This window comes from Sminthopsis crassicaudata, chromosome 1, assembly GCF_048593235.1.
Source record: "Sminthopsis crassicaudata isolate SCR6 chromosome 1, ASM4859323v1, whole genome shotgun sequence".
NCBI classification, from domain to species: Eukaryota; Metazoa; Chordata; class Mammalia; order Dasyuromorphia; family Dasyuridae; genus Sminthopsis; species Sminthopsis crassicaudata.
The window spans coordinates 140,727,167-140,736,016 of record NC_133617.1 but is presented as its reverse complement, the minus strand read 5'-3'; the positions used below and the strand labels follow the sequence as shown (position 1 = coordinate 140,736,016).

The window sequence follows — 8,850 nt, the reverse complement described above, 5'->3', positions numbered from 1 at the left end:
TTAGTAGAAGGGAAAAATAGAGACCCTAGAATTTTCCATAAATCCTCATTGAAGAAGACTTGGTTAAAGAAGATTTTTTATTTTATTTATTTTTATTTTTTATTTTTTATTTTTATTTATTTATTTATTTTTTTATTTTATTCCTTTTTCAAAATTATCCCCTCTCTCCCTCCACTCCCTCCCCCCATGACAGGTAATCCCATACATTTTACATGTGTTACAATATAACCTAGATACAATATATGTGTGTAAATACCATTTTCTTATTGCACATTAATTATTAGCTTCCGAAGGTATAAGTAACCTGGGTAGATAGATAGCAGTGCTAACAATTTACATTCACTTCCCAGTGTTCCTTCTCTGGGTGTAGCTGTTTCTGTCCATCATTGATCAACTGGAAGTGAGTTGGATCTTTAAAGATTTTTTAAAAGGATAGACAGAAAGTTGTGATATTGCTCATGCTTCGGTTGTGATGGCCACACAGCAAAGATCATACCTCTCTTTCTTTTCACATTGTAATTTGAATCTCTATTGCCTTAGTTTAGAGTTTAGCTATATTAAGCAAAAAATAAAATCCATAATCTTCATTATGGACTATTTGTGCCCATCACATGCTACCTGCCTCACAATGGAGTGGTAATGCTCAAATGAGAATGTAAAGAAAGAGCTTTGTAATCTTTTTTGTGTCATGGATTCTTCTGGTAACCTTCTCAGAATAGTGCTTTGTAAATGCAGAAAGGAAAATGAATAAAAGGATGATAAGAATCAATTACATTGAAATAAAGTTATCAACAATATTAAAAAACAAATTTCAAAGATCCCAGATTAAGAACTCCTATAAAGTGATGTGTGAATATATTTATAGATAAATGTATATGTTTTATATACAAATTTATGTCTATATATAAAACATCCATACACATATATATGTGCATGATGTCTCCCAAGTTTTAGTGCTGTTTTTAGCTACTAAAGCTTAAAACTATTAAACTTATTAAACTATTAAAGTTATTAAACTATAAGCTATTATTAAATTATAAGTTATCAAAATTTAGAACTACATTAAAACCTTGTAAGTGCCTGGTATTTGCATATTTATATTATGTTTTTTATGATTATGATTAAAAGTTGTTACAATAATTTTCATGTTTCTTTCTGTTTATAGCAGTTGTATCTATAATATTTTCTAGTACTTGTCTATAAAATGAGAAGGGTTGAACAAGATGAGCTCTATTCTCCTTTCAGGTTACAAATACAAAGATCTTGTCATCCATCATGTTCATTTCCACAGTTCTTGACTTGTTCCTTAAACATTTAAGACCCTCAGATATAATTCAATTAAATTCACATTTATGAACTACTACATCCTATAAAGTTATAGCTTAGATCTCACCTCCCACTGAGGTCAGTTATTAGCCCTTAAAGTTATTTTTCATCTACTTTGTATTTATTTACTAGGGATCATATTACTTTCTCTCCATTAGAATGTAAATTCCTTGTGGGTAGGAATTTTTTTTTTCTCACTGTCTCCCTTTTTCTCCCTCTAACTCTCTTCTCTCTTGTAGCTAAATGGTAAAATTTATAGAGTGCTAGATCTGAAGTCAGGAAGATCAAATTTCAGCTTAGAAACTTCCTATCTAGGTAATCTTGGGTAAGTCACAACCTCTGCTTGCTTCTATTTTCTCATCTGTAAAATGGGGGTGATATTAGCACCAGCTTCCCAGAATTATTGTCAGGATCAAATAAGATGTCTATAAAGCTCTTCATGAATATGCTCTCTCTCCTTAACCTGCATATAAACTCCTTGAGGACAGGGACTGTGTCTTAGTATCTTCAGCCCCTTAAAAAGTGTCTTGCAAATTAAATACTCGCAAAATTAAAAATAAATAAATAAATAGATAGATAAATAAATAGATAAATAAATAAATAAATGTGTGTGTATATATAAATATATAAATGCTAGCAATTATCATTCCCAGCCTCTAGCACCTTTGTACTTAATATGCACTTAATAAATGTTGAATTAGACTGTTGAAAATGGAGAATATGACCATAATGATGCCTCCCACTGTGTAATTCAGATACCAAGAGTTCAATTTACATTAGAGGAAGCATGAGGAAAGGGAACTAGGTGGTACAGAGCACTGTATAGAACACTAGGCTTAGACTCAGAAAGACTCATCTTCATGAGCCTAACACTAGCTATGTGACTCTAGACTTATCACTTAAGACTGTTTGCCTCAGTTTCCTTATTTATAAAATGAGTTGAAAAGGAAAATAGCAAACCACTCCAGTATCTCTGCCAAGAAAATACCAAAAACAGAGTCAGATATGACTGAAAAAAATGACTTAATAACAAAACAAGCCTGAGAATTAGCAACATTCAATAAATTTTGGGGGGTTTTGTTTTTTTATTATAGAAAAAGTTATATGCTCCCTACTCATTTTGTTCTACTGGTTTGTAAGAAGCTTAAAAACTGGGACTGTAGCTTGTATTGTGCTTACACACAGAATTTAACATAACAGTTGCTCAATAAATTTTGTCAGTGTAATCAGTTGTTTGTTACAGATGGCTGATTGCTTTTTGTACTGTGTCTGGTTTAATTCTGTACATGAGCTAACTAGTGTTCTGGCAGGACATATAGACAGATGGGCTATCCCAAACCAAAAAGAAAAGATACCAAAAAAGTTTCAATCAACCAAGAAATATCACTTGAGTACTGACAGTGACAAGCACTGTGCTGAGTTTGGAGATAAGCAAAAATAAAGAATGTGGTCATTGTCATGAAGGAAATGATAGTCTAGCTGAAAAAAAAAATAAGGCTAATACATGTAAAATAATATTTTAAAAATAATGTACAACTGAGAGCCAATTTTTAGGGCGTTTTATGTAGTAGTAGTAGTGGTGAGATGTTTTGTGTGGCTGTAGGGAAAATCCAGACTTGTGATTTCTTTGGTTTATGGAATTCCCAGTGCATAAATTTACTCCACTGATAAAAACTGGCAATTCATTTGCAATTTTACAACTATAGGAAAGATAAATGCTATAAGAATTGAGAAAGAAAGAATCTAGCACAATGCTTAAGACAGAGTAGACACTTTATAAATGCTTGTGGTTGACTCTTTTATATACCTGAAATGTCCTTTTACATAAAAACTTTTTAGGACAAAAGCAAAGACTAATTCACTATTCAAAAATACCATTTTAAAATGGCAATTTAAAAAGTAATAACAACTCATATTTATATAGTAGGTTCAAGGTTTAAAAACATTTTCTTCACAACAACTCTATAAGGTAGTTAGTGTAAATATCATTTCCCCCATATTACAAATGAGAGACTTGAGACTCACAGAAATCATATGACTTGCCCACAGTTGCACAACTAATGTTTTGGTGCTATAGTTAATGAAAAGAAAATACCCCAAATAAAAACAAAACCACTAAACCAAAAGGTACCATGGTGCAGTAGACCAGGGCTTCTTAAACTTTTGTGATACTTTTTTGTCCAAGAAATTTTTATGTGACCCCATGAATATAGATATATAAACAAATATAGATATATAAACAAATCAAATATTTGATGATAATAAATTCATAATTTTACAAGCCCACATTCAGTTGTTCGACCCCATATGGGGTTCCACAGTTTAAGGAGCTTTTTAATAGATAGAGTTGGCCTTGAATGAAGTTAAAGAAAACCTGGGTACAAGTACCTGACATGAACTGACTCTTGACTGTGGCCAATTCACTTAATTACTCAGTGATTTGGCTGTCTCTCTAAGACTAAATTAATTAGTTGCTGATTTGTGTTGGTAGAAATTTCTTCATCAGGTTTCGCTATTTCAATGAAAGCACAGGCCTAATTTTTTAAAAAATTAAAAAACAAATGATTCTTAAAAACAAACAAACAAACCTAAGCCTGTTAAGCCCTAATTCCAATCTTTAAATACAAATTCAGACCAAACTGGGAAATTATAAACATAGTTTATAATTTCAAAAAGATGAAGAAGTGTAAAGCAGCTTTGGGAGAATATAGTCTTTAAAAAAAAAAAAAAAAAAAAAAAAAAAAAAAAAAGCAAAGCTCTGCATAAAATAAAGTGTTGACATATACAATAGTAATTGTTAGGAAAAGAAAACATTGCCCAAAGCAGCCTTTTTTTTCTTGGCTAATTGCTATAGTATGAATCACCATTCATTGGGTTCTGGAACTCTCCCCAATCACCTTTGTAAAACCTTATGCTCCAGAAATGTTCTCCCTTATTTCCTCTCACCCCTTTCCCTAGATAGCAAATAATCCAATATATGTTAAATGTCAATTCTTCTTTCCATAATTATCATGCTGCACAAGAATAATCAGATCAAAAAGGGGAAAAAAATAAGAAAAAAACAAAATATAAGCAAACAACAAAAAGGTGAAAATATTATGTTGTGATTCACATTCAGTCCCCATTATCCTTTTGATGGATGCAAATGGCTCTCTCCATCACAACTATTGGAATTGGTCTGGCACCATTTCTACTCTATCCCTGAAAAAAACTGAGCAAAGGCTTTTTTTTTTTTTTTTTTTTTTTTTTAACCTGCCCAGGTATCATGGAGGACAGTCAAGATTCAAAACAGCAGCATCAGCAGCACTAGCTTTACAGTACCTATTCAAAGAAAATGGCTCTCTCTTTCTCTCTACAGAAAACAGATAAGGTAGGATAGTGTCTTTCAGTGTCTTTCCAAACGCTCCATGTCTTAAACTTAAAAGGAATCTGTTGCATTAGAGGTCTGATCACATTCTAATTTCTAACATTGAATGCATGGCCACTAGAGGGAGATATATTCCTGGCAAGGGTTTCACATGCCCATCCTCTCTCATCTCAGGCTGGTGCTGGGCAGATGTTTTCAGTAGGCGGCAGCTCCCTCTCACATCACAACCATCCCGATTAAGTCAGTCAGACTGGGGATCAGAAGTGCACAGGCCCTGAAAATGTACTTATAGGTAAGTATCGGATCTTTTTCTTAACAGCCTCCCATAAGCTACACAAGCTCATCTTGTTAGTATTCTCTTAGTAATGTTACTGGGCGTGAATTTATGGAATACCGGGATCTAGGAAAAATACAAACTTCAGGTGATATAAAGAGCAGCACCTGTCAGGCTGTAACAAATTAGCAATGAAGTCTCACATGCAAGAGGAAATTAAAAAAAAAAAAAATCTGTGAATGGAAAAAGGAATAATGAAGTTATATAGCCAAGGCAACGATGGAGTCTAGGTGCACAATAGCATCTACAGGGTATCAAAGAACCAAAGCAAACTATCCAGAACATTGGTAAATCTTCTATAAAAATACTACAGAAAATTCTGGATAAGAATCACAAGAGATGAGAATAATAGTGGGTATTATCACAGCGTTTAGGGCTTGCAAAGCACTTTATAAACATTATCTCTGTACTAGTAACTAACCCCCCATCTACCCCATCACTGCCTGAAGGTCAAGTATGTTACATTTCACCTCTCACATGGGGTTCTCCAATACTCATAAGAAGGTTTGGAAGTGTCTAGGCTTTCTGCTATTGATCCAGCCCCCACTGATGGTGTTCCCCCAGTTCCATTTAACCACTAAAAGAAGGGTTAGCTTTTTAAAAAGAATACTTATGGGGGCAACTAGGTGGCAGGCCAGAGGTCAGGAGGACCTGAGTTCAAATCTGTCCTCAGATACTTAACACTTCCTAATTGTGTGACTATGGGCAAGTCAGTTAACCCCAATTGCCTTAGGAAAAAAAAATACTTACTATCAGGATATAATAATAAATATACAAACATATCCCCCAACATTTGGAGCATAAACCTCTCTTCCTATCTCCAAACTGCTTCATATTCTAGAAAGGGAAGAGAATTCTTTTAATTGCTTAGCTCAGTTCCTATTATAGCAGAATCCCAAATTCCAGGTCCAAAACCTTTTTTGGCTCAAATCTCAGGCAACTTGACTTTCCAGGGTTCCCTTGTTAGATTGGTGGGCTATAACATCAGCCTGAAATCTGACTCCCAGTCACCATGGCTTGATGATTCCTGGACCAGTGAAGATTCTGCTTCCTGCACCTGAAACTGGGAACAAATAAATCAGAACAAACAGATCCCTCATATCTATTTCTCAGGACTACAAGGCTTAAAAGGGGAGAGAGAAAAGAGTCAGTTCGTTTACCCTCACTGGTTCAGATCATAGGTGAATTGTTAACCTTTCTGGATACCAAAAAGAAAAGAAAGTGAAACTGTCCTGGTCTGGTGTTTTTAAAGATGCATCTTATTAGATTTTTGTTGTTCATCCTTCATTTTTTGAAGAGAACTAATGACATCATGAAGTAATATCTTTACTCTTGTGTGAAATGGATTTATGTGAGGCAAAGTTGCCCAAAGTCATCAGCCTTCTTTCTTTCAGAGACATCAAAATTCAGTGGCAAGACAAAGTGAAGATGACTGGAAATAGCTTGGGATGCAGTGGATGACCTTGGCATCTTCAATTCCTGACCCAAAACTTTAACCACGCTCTAGCGATTGCTTCAGCTGCCTTTCATGGCTGTTGGTACAAATTGTTCGTATCTACTCATTCCATTGTAAAAAGTTTTCCTATGCTTCAGGTAGACATCCCCCAAACTCAGTGATAGGTTTGAGGTCTGTTGGTTACCCTCAACCTCTCTGCTGAGATGGCTTTACTGAGGTGTGGCTGCTGCATATGCAACAGCTTTTTAGAACCACATGTGAGAGTTAGGTGCACCAAAAGTGGATGAGCAGCTTTTCTGGGCTTAGCAAGCCACTTAGCAAGTCCTCTCTGAACTTACATGGCAAGAGAATGAAAGATATCTTTTTCTAAAAGCAAAGGCTTCAATGTTAGATGATATGGGTATGCTCAAAAGTTTCTCCTACTTTTCATTAGAGATTTACAACACTGTGAGGTAGTACTGCAAATATTGTGATCATGGACATTTTACAGCTGAGAAAAGTGTAATATACTTAAAGTCACATAACTAGGACCTGTCAGAGGGGAGGATTTGAACAAAGGACTCAAAGTCTCACAATTCATCCATCATACCATGCTGCCTTCAAAGGTATGAGGTTTATGATTGGTTGATACTGAAGGGAATATGCACACCAAGGAAATCACAAAGTCAGTTTCACAGATCTTAAGATAGCATAGTAAAAAGAAGACTCAGCTTCAAGTCAATTTTCTGTCATTAACTATTTCTGGAGAAACAATATGGTGGACCTTGGAGTCAAGAAAACCTAGGTAAAGAGCCCTGCTTTTCACACATACTAGCTATGGGTAGTTACATGGGTAAATTCCTTACTCCTTTGTTCCCCCATACAACTCTCTAAAACTATAAGCTACAAATTATTGAATTGCTGCAGTTAGGAATTTCCATACTGAGAATGTCTCCCATTTCTTTGTCTTTATGAGTTTTAATTTCTTTAATGGTAAAGTGTGTGTAACGATACTTCCTCAGACAATTCTAGGACATGGTCTTTGGTGTGGAATGCTAGATAGTAAGTGAAAAGAATATGCAAGAGATGATGACCACAGAGGAGGGATGAAGACCATTCTTTAAATTACTGAGGGACTGTGATTAGTATTAAAAGAAAAAGAATCTGTAAAGGCTTTTGAGAACTAGAGTCACCTTCACATCTAGATGAGGCAGTAGAGTAGTGTCAGAATAGCATCAGTAGAGTAACACGATGGAGAGGCTTTCCTTCTACTTCAGAGTAAAATGGAGATATCCTCTGAATGTTTACTATCAGTCACGATGACCCTTTTCATTGGCTGCTGATCCAGAACAATGTGGATGTGTTAAAAAGGCAATCCCTGTTTCTAAGACCCTTTCCTGACTAGTCTGAAAAAGTGTCAACATGTCAAAAATTATAGTAGTATTGGTGACTCTCTACCTACTCTGAGAATCATAGCACTGGAAGGCAGATTATAAATCTTCTGAGTCAACATTTTATCCAACTCAGCATATGTCCATATACATCCACTTATAAAATACACACATACTTATATGCAAATGAGACAGCAAAGTGGTGCAGTCAATATAGTACTCAGCCTGGAGTCAGGAAGATGAGTCTTGTCACCAATAGCATCTTCTGTTTACATTAAATGCAACAAAACTTCATGGGTGCATCCTTGTAGCAAACACTGGCATTTATCAGACTGTCATTGAAGGAGAAGAGGCAGACAGAATGTGAGAATGACAAAGGCACTGTGTGATGCAAAGTACTGGACTGATCATAGATTTATGTTCTCCAAGCTAAATATTCACATTCAACAAAAGCAGCTACTCCACAGCAAGGTGCCTGCTAGAAAATTTAATGTCAACAGATTAGAGTGGTTCTCTGAATGAGAACAGTTTGTTGCTAATTTGGAGAAAAGTTGAACCAACACACAATTGGCAACAATGGAGTAGAAAAGGAATAGGCAGCTTTCAGAGACTTAATGCTTACTCATCTGGGTCAGAACACTTGCAAATACCAAGACTGACAAAAATGATGGGGAAATTTAGAAGCTGCAAAATGAAAAATGAGAACTCCACAGGGTTTAACAGCAAGATAGCTCACCTGTCCCTAAGAAGGCAGCATTTAACTCCATCAAAAGTAATGTACAAGCTTAGAGAGATGCAGGATTCTTGGCTCAGTAAGAAGACAGATGAAATTCAGCTTTACCCTGATGGTAATACTCCAAAGACCATTTAAGATGCCCTGAAGGCTATTTATGGGCCAAAGATGTACAATGCATCTTCACTTTTCAGTGTTGATGGAACCATCTTAATTAGTGAGTAGGACATAATCCTGGAAAGATAGACCGAACACTTCCATGGT

General features: G+C 35.3%; 1 long non-coding RNA gene across 1 annotated transcript; it reads left to right on the top strand.

Annotated features, from left to right (window-relative positions):
- The first annotated feature begins 4,585 nt into the window (after nt 1-4,585).
- LOC141553011 (uncharacterized) lies at nt 4,586-6,555 on the top strand. Its single transcript, XR_012485261.1, has 3 exons — nt 4,586-4,696; nt 4,868-4,985; nt 6,422-6,555. It is a non-coding gene; the product is annotated as an uncharacterized LOC141553011 (long non-coding RNA).
- Nucleotides 6,556-8,850: the final 2,295 nt, after the last annotated feature.